This window comes from Peromyscus leucopus, chromosome 6 (genome assembly GCF_004664715.2).
Source record: "Peromyscus leucopus breed LL Stock chromosome 6, UCI_PerLeu_2.1, whole genome shotgun sequence".
NCBI lineage: Eukaryota > Metazoa > Chordata > Mammalia > Rodentia > Cricetidae > Peromyscus > Peromyscus leucopus.
In genome coordinates this window covers 10,929,713-10,947,443 of record NC_051068.1, presented here as the reverse complement: position 1 = coordinate 10,947,443, position 17,731 = coordinate 10,929,713, and the positions used below count along the sequence as shown (strand labels likewise).

General features: G+C 39.7%; 1 protein-coding gene across 1 annotated transcript in view; it reads left to right on the top strand.

Moving 5' to 3' along the window:
• Window positions 1-6,092, top strand: part of LOC114695330 (EGF-like and EMI domain-containing protein 1) — a 695,481-nt gene extending 689,389 nt beyond the window's left edge. The window contains 2 exon segments of the mRNA XM_037206530.1: window positions 4,040-4,213; window positions 4,857-6,092. The gene's annotated coding sequence lies outside the window, so the exon portion shown is untranslated.
• The last annotated feature ends 11,639 nt before the right edge of the window (window positions 6,093-17,731 follow it).

The following is a 17,731-nucleotide window of genomic DNA, read 5'->3' as shown; positions in this document are numbered from 1 at the left end:
GCCCACAAACCCAAGAAGTTGTCCATGTTCCCATTTCTGTTTGATAAAGTAGGATACAGAGGATCTAAGTTAGTAGACAATACAATATATGAATGTGCTTAGACTAGAAAAGTAGATACACCAACAAGTGTTTGCTGAAAGAATTCTTGCTTCTTTGGAGACATGATGGACAAAAGTTGTTGCACCCTGTCATATCTGAAATTATTCTGTCAGAACAAATATCTATGACACATATGTCATCCACGGAATGTTCACTAAAAGAGGCACACCTATAGCATTTGTGGTCCCACCTGCATATTGAGAAAAACTACTAATGTCCATTGAGTGGCTATTACGTGCTATGCATAAATTCCCTCACTTCCATCAGCCTTCTCGTATTATAGAGTAGGAAGAAGAAATCTATAAAAAAGCAATAATTTGCCTATGTTATACAACAAGTAAATGGCAGATTTGAGATTCTGAGTAGACGGTCCTGGTTCAGAGACAGAGTTTTAGTGCTCCATGCCAGCACCTCCCTTTTGTGCTGTTTTTATATTGCACCTCTCTTGATAAAAAGATTTGAGGAATTGATGTTGCTTCTCTGTCTGCATGTGAGACCTAAGAGTCAGGAACTTCCTGCCACTGCTGATTTTAACTTAAGATCCACCTGTTCCAAGTCGCAGGATATATTTTACATCCTCAGTGTCCACTGATAGCCACTGGCTGCCATATTATATAGTGTTATGTAGAAAATGTCCAACATCATAGAAGATTCTAACATAGGAAACTTGCAATGGTTTAACTAATGCCTAGGGCCCAAAGGATGGCTCAGTGGGTAGAAGCATTTGTACCACCAGCCTGACAGTCTAAGACCTATGCCTGGATGCAGGTAAAAAGATAGATACCAAGTGTGTATCTGGAATCCCAACACTCTTATGGGAAATGGGAGGCAGAGACAGGAGAACCAGTCCAAAGCTCGTGTGCCAGCTCACCTGACCTACGCAATGGCACCAAGAGACACCCTCCTTCAGAAACAAGTGGAAAGGCCGGCACTAATTCTTCAGACTTGTCCTTTGACCTTCACACATGCTGTGCGGCACACAAGTACTCACACTCACACATACACATGCAGCAGATGATAACGAATCAGGGCAAGCAAGATGGCTTAGCGGGTAAGGGCACTTGCCGTTAATCCTAACAGTCTGGATTTGATCCCAAGTCCTGCCAGTGTGGAAGGTGAGAACTGACTCTGGTAAGCTGTCCTCTGACCTTAAGCGGTTTGTTTCCCATCCCCCAAACACACACAGACATGGGGGCAGGGAGAATAAATAAATTAAAAGTGTGACTTAAAAATCAGAAGTATAAAATAATACTAGGTACTAATGGAAACTTATGGTGATTAGGGTTCAAGGTAAGGGCTCACATTGCTTTGTGTGCCCTAAGTGCTGTATTACAGTCCCTTGCTATGTGTGAGGAAATTACTACATGGCATGGCTCAGTTCTGGTAGTGTATCTGTTCTCCATGGAACCTTGAGAGTCCCTCTTGTCAGGGACTCTCGAGGCACCAGGCCTGTATAGATGTACTACAAGGTCTTTTATTTGCATTTTTATTTTCAATTAGTTACAGTTCATCTGCAATATTAACTGTGAGCAGCTGTGTCTATGCCGGCTCCGTAAAGATAAAAGGCCTCGTTTTAGCTTAACTCTGGTAAAGGACCTATTAAACAGCCATAATATTAATTCATAAAAGAATGTAACAACTTTTTATTGGATCATTCACCCCTCCCCTTGGTAAATTAACATTTGCAGACATTCAAACAGATGTCTTAAATACACATGGTTATTAACATGAAAATGTGGTATTTTTATAAATTAAAATCAGATTCTCCCTGCTCAGGAGAGATCCTGGCTAATAACTCTTTGAACAAAAAAATGTGGTCTTACCACCAAACTGCATAATCTTGCAAGACTCTGGGCAGAGCTCGTGTGTTGGGCTCATTTTGAAATGAGTGTTTTTTTTTTTCTTAGCTTTCCACAGAGCCTAAAATTTAGAGAACAGATTCATCTTTATTTTTATTGAATTTATTTGTTGTTTGTGTATGCATGCATGAGCATGTGTAATGATATGGTGGGTATGCACATTGAGATCAAAGGACAACTTGCAGGAGTCCTGGGGTTCAAACTGAGGCAATCTGACGTGGTAACAGAAGCCTTTAAGACCTGAGCCATCTCACTGGCCCCACATGCATTGGTGAGCATCATTCACATTGCTGGCCCAGTGTCTTCCTGAACAGATACTTGGCTGTTGTGTTTAATGCTGAGTCATCATGAAAATAGTTAATTGAAGCTTTAGTTTATATTTCTGCTTCATATTTAAAATCTATTTGAGCAAGACAAGAAAGCTACAGTGCATTTTAATCTGCCTACATAATGCAAGTCAAAAACAAAATCAACCATGGTAAAGATGCCCAGGAAGAACTTGTGCAGGGGCCTGGAGATGGCTCAGACAGTGAGCAAATGCACTTGCTGCACAAGCCTCAAGACCTGAGTTTGATCCCCAGAACCCACTCATAGTGCAAATGTAATCAGAAAGTGGCCATCTGACCTCCACAGGTGGCCTGTGGTACGTGAGCAACCTCATTTACACATATACCATTCATACATGCATGCACGCACGCACGCAAGCAAGCACGCACTACTGAGTAAAATAAAAAGAAAAATATCCCCAAGGGCTCTAGTACTTCATTCCCTCTAAGACCACATCTTTGTGTTTATGTTGATATTTCCAAGTTCTTTTTTACTTTCTGGCCTTCAACTCTTTACTTGAGCTTCTGAAAATGCTTAATGTTTTTGTTCTCACATAGTTAGTTATGCAAAGGAGGAAGGACCCTTAGATAAGCATTCAGAAGCAGCTCTGTTGCCTTGCAGGAGTATGACAGAGCTGTCAAGCACACACCAAACGCACTGACTTCTCTCCAGAGTGGGAGGGCTCCCCTCACTGTCCTGCCCACCTCATAGATATTTGCTGAAAGCAAATGAGGTAATGTGTTAACAACCCACTTAAAAATTACTTCTTTTATATTTTGAGATTATAATGTAATTACATCATTTCCCCCCTCACCTCTCTCCCTCCAATCCTTCCCATATATCATGCTTTGCTCTCTTTCAAATTCCCACTTTTTACTCTGTAGACTGCGTGGGGAGTGCCGGGGGGAGTGGGGCAGGCTGTTACAATAACAAAATTAGGTTCTCTAGCCCTTGAATACTTAGAGGTGGCGTTCTGTTCTAGGGAGTCCGAATCTACTTCCTTCTGTGGGCTGGGCAGCGCTTTCTTCTTGCCCTCAGTCCTGCAGAAAACGAATGTGTTCATTCTCTGCTAATTCTCTCCCGGACAACAGAGGAAGGGCCCACAGATGGCCCTGCTGCCTTAAGTCCTCTCTTTAAATAGCTCTAGTGATGCCCTGACCCCCACCCCCACGACCTTAACTGCCCTGCTCTTGGTGAGCGCAATGCAATCCAACTTACAGAATCCGAGTCCTTTTAGCACCAACACAACCGCAGACACATTGGAGATCTATGGCCCTTTTGACATATTTTAAGAGACAAGAGTCGAATATAAAGCCATTTCACTTTCAACAACACAAGCACACAAAATCATGTTTTTAACCTAAAGAAAAACCTCCACATTGTGCATTCGGAGTGAGCGTTGACTTTTTCTGACCCCAGGCAGCTAATCCATTTCTGTGTCCCGCACAGTGCGACTGCTGTAAATGTTATGGAGTAATCAGTTTCCGAGAAGGCACTTTAGAAATAGAAGTTGCTATCCTCACTTTCCCTCTTTCCAATTTTCTCAATAACTTTCTCCTCGCACCCACCCTCCCGTTTTCCACCGAGGGACTTTCTTGCTCTTATTACATAACATGCTAGCACTGGGGAAAGATACCACAGAAGAAAACAGAATTTTTCTCCTAGACTCTCATTATCTCATTCAGTTCCAAGAAGTAATAGCGTATTTGAAAGCATACTTGAGTTGTTACGGTTTTTCCTTCCTCCCCCACAGAATGTAAGGCAGGCCACTATGGGCCCGACTGCCTGCTGCTCTGTGAATGCTCCTGGGGAGCTCTCTGCAACCCTGTAAATGGCAGCTGTGCTTGCCCCAGGAGGAGAATGGGCCCAACCTGTAAGGAGAATGGCTTGGCTCCTGGACAGCCAGAGACCCACAGTTCTTCTGAAGGTGAATAAGATCTCTTTTGCAGCTCCTAGAGAGTGGTATGTCCTCTTAACGCTGGCAAGGAAACATTGCAGTCACTGGTCTCCTTCCTGACCTGGAGCATCTCGAAGTGAAAAAGTGATGCCTTAAGGTTACCACCCCCATGCCCAATTCTCCTTCTCTTGCCCAATTCTCCTTCTCTAGCCCAATCTTGCAAACTTCCTTTCCTTGAAGGACACACTCCAAAAAAAAAAAAAAAAAAAAAAAAAAAAAAAGAGTGTTTATTCAGGATCCGAACCACAGTAACATTTGAACTAATAAAAGACACTTTTTAGAAAATATGTGCAGGAAGTATTTGAATCTGGAAGGGATAAATGCTTTGTAGTGCAGCTTGGGCTGCACTGAAATATTCACACCTATTCACTGAAAACCCCAGTGCCCTTAAGTAGCTGGATCCTCTTTAGAAATGGCTAGAATTTCATCCATTTGCTCTCAGAACCTACTTCCTGGTAACTGCTGCAGACTTCAAATACGCTGCATTTTGGATATGGCTTTTATTGTGGGGGATTATTAAGACTTTAGCTGGGGAGGGGGGATCGGAATAAAAACATGACATGCATGTGAACAATGAGTCATGAAAATGTTTAGTGATGTTTTCTGTCTCCAGCCAGCACTCAGGGAAAACGAGGACAGAGCGGATAGAGGTCAAGACCTGGCTGATTCTGTGGATGCCCCATTTCCTGTAATTCAGAAACAGATTGAAGTAGCCTTACAATCCAAATTACTCATCATTTCCAACAGCTCCTAGTCATTTGTACATGGAAGATGGGACCGTTTTGTTTTGGTTCTCAAGGAGTTTACATATGCATTTTACTTTCAGAATCCTGGCTAATTCACATTAGTAAATAGTAACTTTGTCGACAGAAAATGCTGTTCACTTTGTCCAAGAATTTTCAGAATAAAAACAAAGACTATTGAAATTAGATGACTAGACTTTATTTGTGTAAAATGACTAGAGTAGCTTTTAAAAATCAAAATTGATTTTGGATAAAATTGCTGGAAAAAATTATGAAAAATACTTGCTGTTGCAAGTTCAGTGGAGTCATTAGTTTGTACGTAGCCTTGACCTCAACAGTCTTGTTTTCCTTGTCGTTCTGGGAAGGAAAGCTCAGGGCTGCGCTGCTGAGCCGCTGCTTCCCCCTTCCTCGGCGCACCGAACACACACGTGACATGCCAGCTGAAGGAAGGGGAGGCAAACGGGGTGTTTCTAGATGATATAGAGGATTTAATGCGATCTAGCTCTTAAGACGTTCTCTATAAATTTATCTTGACTCTAAAAGGAACACAGTCAACTTATTTTCTGTTTTCTCCATACTAGCAACCAAAATTCTACTTAGATCATCAGTTAATGCTGTGACTAATGGTTCAAATTAATTGAAAACGATGCTCTATTTTGAATGCTTGCCTGTTTCCTTATCAATTGTTTTCAAGTCTCTCAAAAATGTAACCCTCTAATCCACGGAGCAATCAACACAACAGGCAGCAGGAGGGCTTGGGGGATGATGATTGAGCATCAGCATCAGGACCGGAGTGTGGGTGCTCAACACCCACTTAAATATGTCTCTGTAGTGCAATGGATAGCGCATTGGACTTAAATGTCAGATGAGCATGGTGGCTACACATAGTTCCAGCACAAGGTGGAGATGAGAATCCCTGGAGAAAACTGGCTAGCTAGCCAAGACTTACCAGGGAGCTCTGGGTTCAACTGAGAGACTCTGCCTCAAAGAATAAGATGGAGAGTAAGCAAGGAAAATTTCCAGTGTTAACCCAGGTCTCCACATGCACACACACAAGTTTCTGTGCTCTTGTGGACACCCACACATTCGCACACACATTCACTCACACATACACCCCAAACACACACACACACACACACACACACACACACACACACACACACACACGCACACGCAATGGTTTTGTTTGTTTTTCACATCAGCAGTGTGCAGTCCTGGTTAATATCCCTCTCCCACTCTGGACTCTTCCCATTTCATCATTTGTTAAAAGAGAGTGACTATAAAAGGAGGGGAGGAAGAGCACATAATTATATTTCTTGTCCTTACTTGAGATTTTTCTCTCCATTGAGAGAGAAGACAGACTCTGAATTTGATAAGAAAAAACAATGAGATTTCTTTCTGCCTGTATTTGCCATTGATACGTAGTGCCCATGTCTTTGCAAATGAAAAGCTGTTAGTAAAATGTTCAGCACATTCTGGGGAAATGCCAGGTGCTTCATGCATTATCTCTTTCCACCTCAAAAGCCAAAATAAGTAAATATAAAAGATTATGAGAGAAATGGAACTCATAGCATGAATTTGCGTGTCTGGTTGTTGTTGTTGTGTTTTGAGACAGTATCTCACTCTGCAGCTCTAGCTTTCCTGGAACTCACTACATAGACCAGGCTGGCTTCTGCCTCTTGAGTGCTGGGACTAAAGGCAAGTGCCACCACATCCTGACTGCATGATTCTTGAGACAAATGAAGTTTCACTTTCCTTCTTGCATAAGCAAGAACTTATGCAAATAACCACAGCTCCTCTTCTTTGTAAAAATTTACAAGTTGCCTCTTTCACATTAAAAATGAAACCAGAAAAAAAAAGTTTGAAATCAAAATGTTTCCAGCGCTCTTGTGGTCACCTTGAAGAAAAGTCTTCTTTGGGTTTTTATCGGTCAGCTTTATGGTAATACTAAGCAAATACTATAAATCTATAACAAATACTTTAGCAAATACTAAGACTATCAACTTAAGAAGAAAACAAGTTTAACCTGTTTGGTCAGTTTTTACTGTTGCAGCTCATTGGACCTGCTGCTTTTGGGCCTCTAATAGCGGGCTACATATTATTGAGGAGTACATGCCATTGCGAATTTGTGCATGGCATCTGCTTATTTGTGGCCAGGATGGGAAAGTTAGGGAATGAAAGCCTTGAAGTGCCTCCACCTTCCTCAGCTGGGTGACATCAGTGACTTGAAGACTATTTATAGGCCCTGCATCTTACACCTTCTTCACCTCCAAATAGCACCATCATGGTATCAACATCTTACTTCAGTCAGCTCTGGGAACCAAATGGGGTTATACTCTACAAGTGAGTAGACAGTAGTTCACATCATCTCTCCTAAAAACCACATGTCTTCTTTTGGAGAATACCATTAATAACAAAGTAACAATTAACAAACGATTTAAACATTTTTTTCTTCTTAAGTTGGTAGTCTTAATGTTTGCTATAGTAATCAAAAGCTGTCTAATAAAAACTCAAAGAAAATTTTTCTTCAAGGTGACCAAAAGTGCGCTGGAAACATTTTGATTTCAAACTTTTTTTTTCTGGTTTAATTTTTAATGTGAAAGAGTTAACTTGTAAATTTTTACAAAGAAGGGGAGCTATGGTAATTTGCATAAGTTCTTGCTGACTAGTATAAGGAAAATTAGTAAGAGTGAGATATCACAGATGGACTAACAAGCAATCAATGTTAATTGAAAGAAAAGTCACAGTCCAAGGTGTACAAAATCCAATTTTCCTGCAGATGACTTTAAGAGAATTAAAAAATGCTATTTAAATAACTACCACTTTTAAAAATATGTCCATTAAGAAAGTGTCTATTGAAACTCCAGGTCTTCTGAACAAAGCAAGTATGCCATTTATTTTTGCACTGTAAGGATTAACCTGAGGTTTCTCCACATAAAAAGTTGTGCAGTGGACGAGAGAGATGGCTTAAGGATTAAGGCCATATACTGCTCCTGCAGAGGATCCTAGTAGCCAGGTTAGGTGGCTGCTAAGGACTGCCTATAATTCCAGGCACAGGAGATCTGATGCCTCTGGCATCTGCCAGCACCTGCACTCATGTGCACATATCTTCCTCCGACATATACACATATTTTAAAATAACTTCAGCCTTTTAAATAATAATCTATACAGTTCAAGAGAACTGTGATTTGACTATCAAGTTGTAATTTCCACAATACTATAAAAAATCTAGCTATTGTTTAAAGTGGCCTATAATTTAATAGGCATGTCCTCCTTAAGCTAAAGTTCAATGTAAAATTAGAACCCTTGTCATTGGAATAATTTATGCATGCTACCTCCTGTTTTTCTTCACTGTATAACCTGTCCTTTGAATGCAGAAATGCTGAACTTCAGAAGAAATATATCCACCCATAATATTTAACCTCTTCACAAAAGTGCCTGTGCTGTAATTTCTCAGGCTTTTTCATTTGAAATACAAGATCAGAGTGGGGATTATTATGCTTTTCTACAACAACATAGCTCAAGTTTAAAGAGAAGAGGGCAGAGGTATGGACATGTGTTTGCTAATTTAGCGTCTCCCTTGACAAGGCTGTGCTATAGCGTTTCAGCGTGGCACCTCACTTTCCCGGCACTCTCTGACTTTTACATTCATTTATTGAGTTTTCCAGGAGAGACAGCTATTTGACACAGGTTAAATTATTTTTAGAGAACTTGGAAATCATTCCAAAACTTAGTGGCAGGAAGGCATTTCCTTTGTCAGAAATAGGAAGGAGGTTTGGCCTCTTCTGGGCCTCCTTCACCTCGGTTTCTTCAGGACGCAGTAATACAGATGTAGCAAGAATTTAAAAGAGCATTTTGATGAAGTGAACAAATAATAGCAAGTGTCTACACTCTAGAAGTTATGTTTGCAATCCAATTGAAATAACATTTCATGGCTCTGTAATAGGAAAAGAAAAAAAGCATATAGCTGAGCTTTTAAAATAGGTTTCAAAGAGATTCCAAAATTTGCTCCTTTTAGCTAATCATGTGGAAACTGTGTTCTGCTTTCCTCTTGAAATTCCAGTGTTTCTAAGTAAAAGGATTCCAACACAAATAACAAAAATCTAAACTATATGCTTAAAAGGGGTATGCACCTCCTCTTTTTCTAAATTAGTTTTAATTTTGTTTATGTGTGGCTGGGTGGATGTGGATGTGCCCATGAATGCAGATGCCCCAAGGAGGCCAGAGGCATTGGATATCCCTTGAGTTAGAGTTACAGGTTGTTGATGTCTGCCTGACAGGGGTGCTGGAAACCTAACTCAGGTCTTCTGGAACAGCAGGAAACATTCAGCAACTGGGCTTCCTCTCTAGTCCTAACATACCTCTTCTTACATTCTTCCAAATATTGACCATATTCTCCCATTATTAAATCTCATGTCGATAGTTCAGAAACTATTTAACCATTTCTCATTTTAATGTCATGTACAAATGCTTACAAAATACTCTCCATATTTAAATAAACATATATAACTCTTCGCACCCTCAAGTTTGTGAGTATGCCAATGTGATGGCAATTTAGGAAGCCCCAGCAAAGAGTAAGAAGAGAGAACATCTCTTCATCCTGATAATGGTTTTGTCATTTTCAGTATTTGGTACCTAAACCTTCTTTTGTGGACACAAATGTTCCCCAGTGAGAAAGGAGATTGTGGGTCACTGCATTTGTTTTTGTTTTCTCTTGGTTTTTTTTTTTTTTTTTTTTTTTTTTTTTTTTTTTTTTTTTTTGAGATAGGGTTTCTCTGTGTAGTTTTGGCACCTGTCCTGGATCTTGCTCTGTAGACGAGGCTGGCCTCAAACTCACAGAGATCCACCTGGCTCTGCCTCTCGAGTGCTGGGATTAAAGGTGGGCATCACTGTTGCCCAGCTGGTCACTGCATTTGTATCATTTTCACCTGACCCTCCCCCCCCATACTGTGTCACTCAAATTCACAGCCACCTTTTCCATAATTGTTTACTGATCAGTCCAGTTAGTATGACCAGTTAGGATTGAGGTCTTGTTGCTAAAAAGAAACAAAACCCCAAATTGGCTCTACCTGCCTCACTAGCCATTGACCACCTATAGCTTCACCTCTAGGGGTGAGACACTATGAAATTTTCTCCATGTTGGCATGTAGCCTGGTCTGGTTTTTGCAGGCAGCATTATTGTTGAGAAGTCACAGGAACAAACCCTTGTCTTGTCCAGAAGACAGTAATGTGCAGTGACAGTGATTCAAGTCTTGAGGCTCTTACAATCTTTCTGCTCTTTTTCTGTGATCCCTAGGTGTAGGCAATGTGATTTTAGACATTTTTAAAAATCTGGTTTTATTTCAAGGTAAATAATTGCCAAAAACATTAAAAAAATATATAATAGATTGCTTCTAAGTGTGGCACTGGAGCCCCTTCTGCCATCCCAGTCCTAAGGACACTGAGGCAGAAAGAGATCATGATTCTAGTTTGGAATACACTGTGAAAACCTGGAAAGAACAGAAGAATAAAGAAAGATAGAAGCATGCTGTAAGGAAGGACACACACACACACACACACACACAGAGGGTAAACCTAAGATGGCTTTACCTCTTTGGTAAATGAAGGTAAATTTTAAGTGAGGTCTCATAGCACTGTTCACCTGGATACCCTGCTCACACTTAAAAAAAAGTACAGCCACACTGCATTTGATAGCAACTGTCAGACACTGAACTTAGTGAAAAGTTTGTGGTCACATGATTATAATTTGAATTGTAATCATTTAAAGTTTCTTTGGTGCATATTATTCAAGCTTTATATTTTAAACACTCCTCTGGAGATTATGGGTAGACCAGCATTTTACCCACCATGCTTAATATTGAATCCTATCCCACCATGGTGGAAGCTAGGGCGGGAATATCACTGAGAGTTCAAAGCCAACAGAGGCTGCACAGTGGGTTCAAGGATATCCTGGGCTATAGTGTGAAACTCTATCTTAGAAGAAAGACTCCTTTGCCAACATATTTTAATAATACCTAAATTTCTCTCAGCTATCAATTTCTGTAATGAATGAGAAAGGTAAGTCACAGATTTACGCTACAGAAACATGAGTTTTTCTTTGAAGTTATTACGTAAGTGTCAAAGGACTCTTTGAGAAACATTATTGGCTAATACCCCATTTCTAGCCATAAGGAAAACTACATCAACTTTATCATTTTTCCATTAGTGTGAAGGAATTTGTAATGGAAACCACAGACAGTGTTTATGAACCTATTCTGTAGAAATATGACTAACCATGCATGCTGCCCAGTGTTTTCTTTATTCAGCAGAGATCTAGCAAAGAAAATTCAGAAGGAATCAACAGAAATGCATGCTTCAGATGTACACTCTGAGAGATGCGCTTTCAGGCTTGGTCGAGAGATGGCCTATCTGCACTCCCTGATGTTCCAGCTGAAGTGTAAATGACTGGAATATTTAGTCTTGTATCATCAGGGATTAATGCCACTTAGATAAGCTGTAGCTATTGTATACATTTAATATAAAAAATATAAATATTGTGTAAATAATCATAAAAATTCAACAACTCTTTGAGTATGCACCATAACCTTGCTGAGAAATTCTATCAATATATTTTATGATACTTAGACCATGTTGAATTATAGTTACTGGGCATTGAGTTTTTAAGGAAACTTTATTAGTATGACTATTACATAAGAAACATCTAAACAAATGTAAACTTAAAGAAAGGTTGTCCAAAAAATCAATAAAATAATAGTCTTCTCCCCAAGTTTTCAGTGTGTTATTTCATCATTTCAGAACTGTTTCTCCAAAACCTATTTTATAAGTTATTGATGAAAAGGTAAATATGGAAACTATATTTCAGTCTATGCAGCTATAATTTTAAAAAATACAGAATATGCATCTATACATATTATATTTCTGAAAAAAATATATTAAGAAAATGATTCTCATTGGCACTGAATGTGCCCATGATATTTTTACTGTAACAATGTATATTAAAATTAGTCACAAGCATAATCCAAATATTAATTTACAGATGAATTGCTTGATCTTGGGAATAATGGTTTATATTATAAAAGTATATTATTATAAAAAGATTGAATAACATACCTTTTAGTTTTTAACTGCTACTCTATGGATGCATTTGTTGTGAGCACTTAGTATTTGGGATGTATTTCCCCACATCATTTCTTCAATGAGATGGCATGAACTTTCACAGGAGCTTCTATGCAACGTTTTATATATTTTGAGTTTTTTCTTTCCTTTACTTTTCCTTATGAATTATAAGAAAAATTTTCATTTTGTAATTCACAGAGAAGGTGTAAAAAACAAAGAACTGTGCTATGGATACCATTCTGTATAAATAAAACACTGATTGGCCAGTGGCCAGGCAGGAAGTAGGCAGGATGAGGAGAGAGGAGAATTCTGGGAGTGGAAGGCTAAGTCAGGGAGACACTGCCAGCCTCCGCCATGATGAACAAGATGTAAGGTACTGGTAAGCCACGAGCCACGTGGCAACTTATAGATTAATAAAAATGGGTTAATTTAAGATAGAAGAACTAGATAGCTAGAAGCCTGAGCCATTAGGCCAAACAGTTTAAATAATATAAGCATCTGTGTGTTTATTTTATAAGTGGGCTGTCGGACTTCCAGGGCTCGGCAGGACCCAGAGAGAAGCTCTCCAGCTACAGAACTGAACTTAGACACTAAGTATTATATTGTGTTAAGATCATCCTTTTAATCATCATTTCACTTAGCAAATTGCATTGAGTCAGTTGGCTTAGGCATATAGATGATTTTTCCTAGATCTTCTTTCTAGTGCTGATTATGATATTTATAATTATGATATAATAATAATAATTGTATAATTGACTATAATTTATCAAGGTCTTAGTATATAACATGGACCAGCATAATAAACATGTACAAACATTTTTAGTTAATTAATTTTCTCAATAACTATTTGATAGATATGAGTAGAAATCTCATTTTTTCTTTATAACAGAAGATTAAAATGGGACACAAGGAACCTAATAGCTTGCTGAGGTCATGTTGTCATTGAGTAGAGCACAGTTAAGGATCCTGACTCAGAAGTCCATCTCCTGTTCATAGTGTGCATGCAATTCTAAAGCACCATCACATAGGATGAAGATCTCCAGCTGCAGAATGCCAGAAGTACACTTTTTTCTAAAGATTTGCTTACTTTTAGATTTTGTGTGTATGTGTGTGAGTATGTACACAACATGTATGAAGGTATCTGAGGAGGCTTGAAGGTAACATTGGATTCCCTGGAACTGTAGTTACATGGTAGTTGTGAGCCATTAGGTATGGATGCTGCTAACCAAGCCTACATCCTCTGCAGGAGCAGAAAGGGCTCTTAGCCACTGAGTCATTTCTCCAGCCTTTAGAAATATAAAGTTTTTGATAAATCCATATTAAAATGGAACCATACCACAGAACTAACTAACTACACACACACACACACACACACACACACACACACACACACACACACACATATTTAATACTGCATATCAAACATGTGAACAGTCACAATTTTTTCAACTTTATTTTTAGTGCATAAAAATATTTGCCTGTGAGCTTTTAGTTTGATGGTGTTTTTGATACATCTATGAATACTGATTAAATGAGCCTATGTTTAGATCAAGTGATGACTCAAAGTCTTTGTATCTGTGATCTGTTTTCTGCCAGCCAGTCACCAACCAAATCATCTACATTCACAATGAGAGGGGCATTCTGCTCACAGTGTTCTGTATTTGGATTCTTAGCTTCTCTACAATATTTTCAGACAGACTGTGTGCCTGTTAATTGTTCAGTTACTTCAAACCCATGTTACAGATTAACGGTGTGACGATACCTCATTTTCTTTCCGTGTTTGGGGGGTGAGATGCTATTTCTCACTCTTCACAAGCAGATCTCCCTGTGTCCTCTCTACCTTTGCGCTATGTGTTGGTACCATTCCACCATCCGCCCTCCAGCCACACAGGGCTTTAAATGGGGAACTCACCACATTGCCATGCTGGCTTTTTTTTTTTTTCTTTTTTTTTTTCTGCTTTAGATATCCTGGATTCTCTGCATGGTGAAGCAATTTGTCCTTAAAGACTCATTTAGTATAAAGAAACTTTCCTGTGGGTTTCAACAGCACTGAAGTTATTGTGCAATGTGAGGGAAACAGATGATTTATGAAGTTGGCTGCTGCATTCAAAATGAGTTAGAGACTGACCCACCCATCAGGAGGCTCCTTCTTTCTCAGAAAATCCAGAGTTCCTTGTTTAAAATTCAAACACCTACTCCCCTTGTGGCTATAATTGGCTTGGACAAGCCATTGCCAAATGAACATATGTGGACAGTAGATGCCAAATAATGTAATATTAATGCAGTATGAATGTTGCTTTTTTTTGTTCATTGGTGAGTATATTGCTATTCCAACATATATTCTTAGCTCAAAAATTGCAACATAAGAAAAATGCGAGACCCCATCTGCCAGGCAAAATAGCTATAAAGTAGAAAAATCAGTTTTCTAATGAATCCATTGAGAATAACTCAAGTTATTTCTTTAATGCAAGGACAAATAAACGTTTGAACAGGTTGCAGAGCCATGTAGCATTCTTTTAATTTATAGCTAGACCAAATCCAAATCCTGGATTTAGCTAAATTAGAGTGTTTCCAGAAGATGGAATGATTAGATGACCATGTAGGCTTATGCTGGCCACCTTCTAAAAGCTGGCTCGAGTCTGAGCAGCCTAGAATTCCGTTCTCTGGGCAAGTGAACATTCCGCTCTATATTTGTGAGACTCGTGGAACAACTTGGCCAGGTTTTTGTGTTTCCCTTAGCATATGTGCACAATAACAAGAGTGTTTCTCTTCCATCTTCTAGTCTTGAGAAGTGTAGAAGAAAAGCTAACACCTGTTGCCTCTTCGTTTTGTTCCAATTTCTTCTAGTTCAATTTTAGAATTTCTATCTTGTTGGTATGTTTTTCTTTCCCTACTATTAGGATCATTTGAACTATAGTTCAATTGTAGGATTTAAATATTTATAAATAAAGGACATTACATTGAGAAAAATACAATTTAAGGTATATGTAAAGACCAAAAAATGACCCCAAGTATTTGGGGCTTGGTATTTTTGAGATCCATTGTTCTCCATTGAGGGCTCTGTAAGTGTTCATAACACTATTCTGAATGCCACACCTGTCCTGTAGGAGTTAACAGCATCAGCCAGTATTTTTAAAAGCTTGTCTCAGAAGGAATATTAAATAGGCCTTGTTGTCTCTTCATTCTCTGGTTGGATTTAAGACCCACTCCATGAGATGGAACCCATGCCTGATACTGCTAAGGTGATCAAGAACCTGAAACTGGATAAGTCAGGAGCCCAGGGAAAATCAAATACTGTGTTCTGCTCAAGGAACACAGCAGTAAAATAACCCCTAATGACACTCTGCTGCACCCATAGATCAGTGCCTCATTCAGCCATCATCAGAGAAGCTTCCTCTTGTAATAGATGAGAGCTAATAGAGATACCCACAACTGGACAATGCACAGAGTGAGAGACTATGGAGCACTCTGTCCTAAATGAGATATCGCTATCAAATTTCTTCCTTCTTTCCACCAAGGTTCAGGGATCTATAAGGAAGTGAGGTTATAAGAACCAAAGTGGATGGATGACTTCAAGAACTCAGTGACCTCCAGACTCAATAGAAGTAATGTACGTATGAACTACAATGACTGTGGCAACATGTATAAGGCCTGCCCATATTCAACAGACAGGATGTCAGCACTGAGGCAGGGAAATGGACACAGGCTCTTACTCCTAATCAAGAAGCTATCTGACATTGACACACACTTGAAAAGAAAACAATAGTTTCCTCCAATGGAGTCTCACTGGGTATATTAAGCCCACTGAAGGGTAGCCCCCATACCCAGCAGTAGAAGACCAACACACACACACACAAACCCTCAATGTTATTTTTGGAGACTCTTTGTCTCATATTGCTTTATCTGGGTATTTTTTGTCTTATTGGTCTTTTGCTTGTAGCTGGATGTTTTCCTGTGTCCTGGCTTGCTAGAGGTCAGGACAAATCTCCAAATCTCCAAATCTTTCTCACTCATGCCCCCAAGTAAACACACAGAGGCTTATTATTAATTATAACTGCATGGTCATGGCTCAAGCTTTTTGCTAGCTAGCTCTTATAGCTTAAATTAACTCATAACTATTAATCTATGTATCGCCACATGTCCTGTGGCTTTACCTGCATCCCATTACATGTTGCTCCTTGGGTGGCTCGCTGGCGTTTCTTCCCATCTTCTTCCTGTCTCTCTCTTTTAATTTTCTGCCTGCCTCTAAGATGCCGTGCCATAGGCCAATGGGCTTTATTTATCAACCAATCAGAGCAACACATATTCGCAGCATACAGAAAGACATTCCCCCATTATTTACATATACGTGTATATATATATATATATATATATTATATATATATATATATATATATGCTTCAGATTTTGTGGTTTTGTGAGGTGTGTGTGTGTGGGGGGGGGGTTCTTGTGGGTTTTTGTTTGTTTTCCTTTTTTTCCATTTTTAAAAAAAAATTATTTCCTTTTACACGCCAAGCCCTGTTCTGCCTCCCTCCCTTTCTACCGCTGCCTCCCACCTCCCCCTTTCCCCCATTACCTCCTCATAAAGGGTAAGGCCTCCCTTGGGTAGTCAACACAGGCTGGCACACCAAGTTGGGGCTGGACCTAGCCCCCTCCTCCTTGCATCAAGGCTGAGTAAGGCATGGCACCATAAGGAATGGGCTCCAATAAGTCAGTTCGCGTATTGGGGATTAGTCCTGGTCCCATTGCCAGGGGACTCACAACACATCAAGCCCCACAACTTTCACCCACATTCAGAGGGCCTAGTTCAGTCTCATGCAGGCTCCCCAACTGTCAGTCCAGAGTCCATGAACTCCCACTAGCTTGGGTCAGCTATCTCTGTGGTTTTTCCCATCATGATTCTGACTCCCCTTGCCTTTATAATCCTTCCTCCTCTTCAACTGAACTCCAGAATCTTGGGAAAGTGCTTTGCTGTGAATCTCTGCATCTACTTCCATCAGTCACTGGATTTTTTTTAATGGAGAAAGAAAAAAAAGCATGGAGTTGGATGGATAGGAAAGTTGGGGGGATCTGGGAAGAATTGAGGGAAGCGAAAATTGTAACCAGACTGTATTGTATGAAAAACTTTTTTCAATAAAAAAAATAATAAAAAGAAGAATGCTTATCTCAGTCTTGGAGTCAGAGACCTTATCTGTATCCTCACCCTACCTCAGCACCAATGTGAGCAGCAAGTAAAAGAATGCCATTTTGTCTGGTCAATTCTTCTGGTCAGAGGAACAAGGTCTGCATTCATTGTAAGCAAGTGATTTAGATGAAAACAGATAACAGTACCTGGGACATATTTATGCTTAAGAAAAACAAGAGTCTGGACTGTGCTGGCTAGCTTTGATCCAACTTAAGTCACCTGGGAAAGTCTCAATGAGGCACTGTGCACATCAGCATATCTGTGGAGGAGTGTCTGGATTCCCTTAATTGATGTGAGAAGACCCGACCTGAAAGCAAGCAGCATGTACTAGACAGCTAACTGAGTGATAAGCATGCATCCCTCACTTCTCTCTGCTTGACTGTGAATAAGGTATTAGTTGTTACCAGTCCCTGCCCCTTGACTCTCCTCCTGCAGTTGACTGTA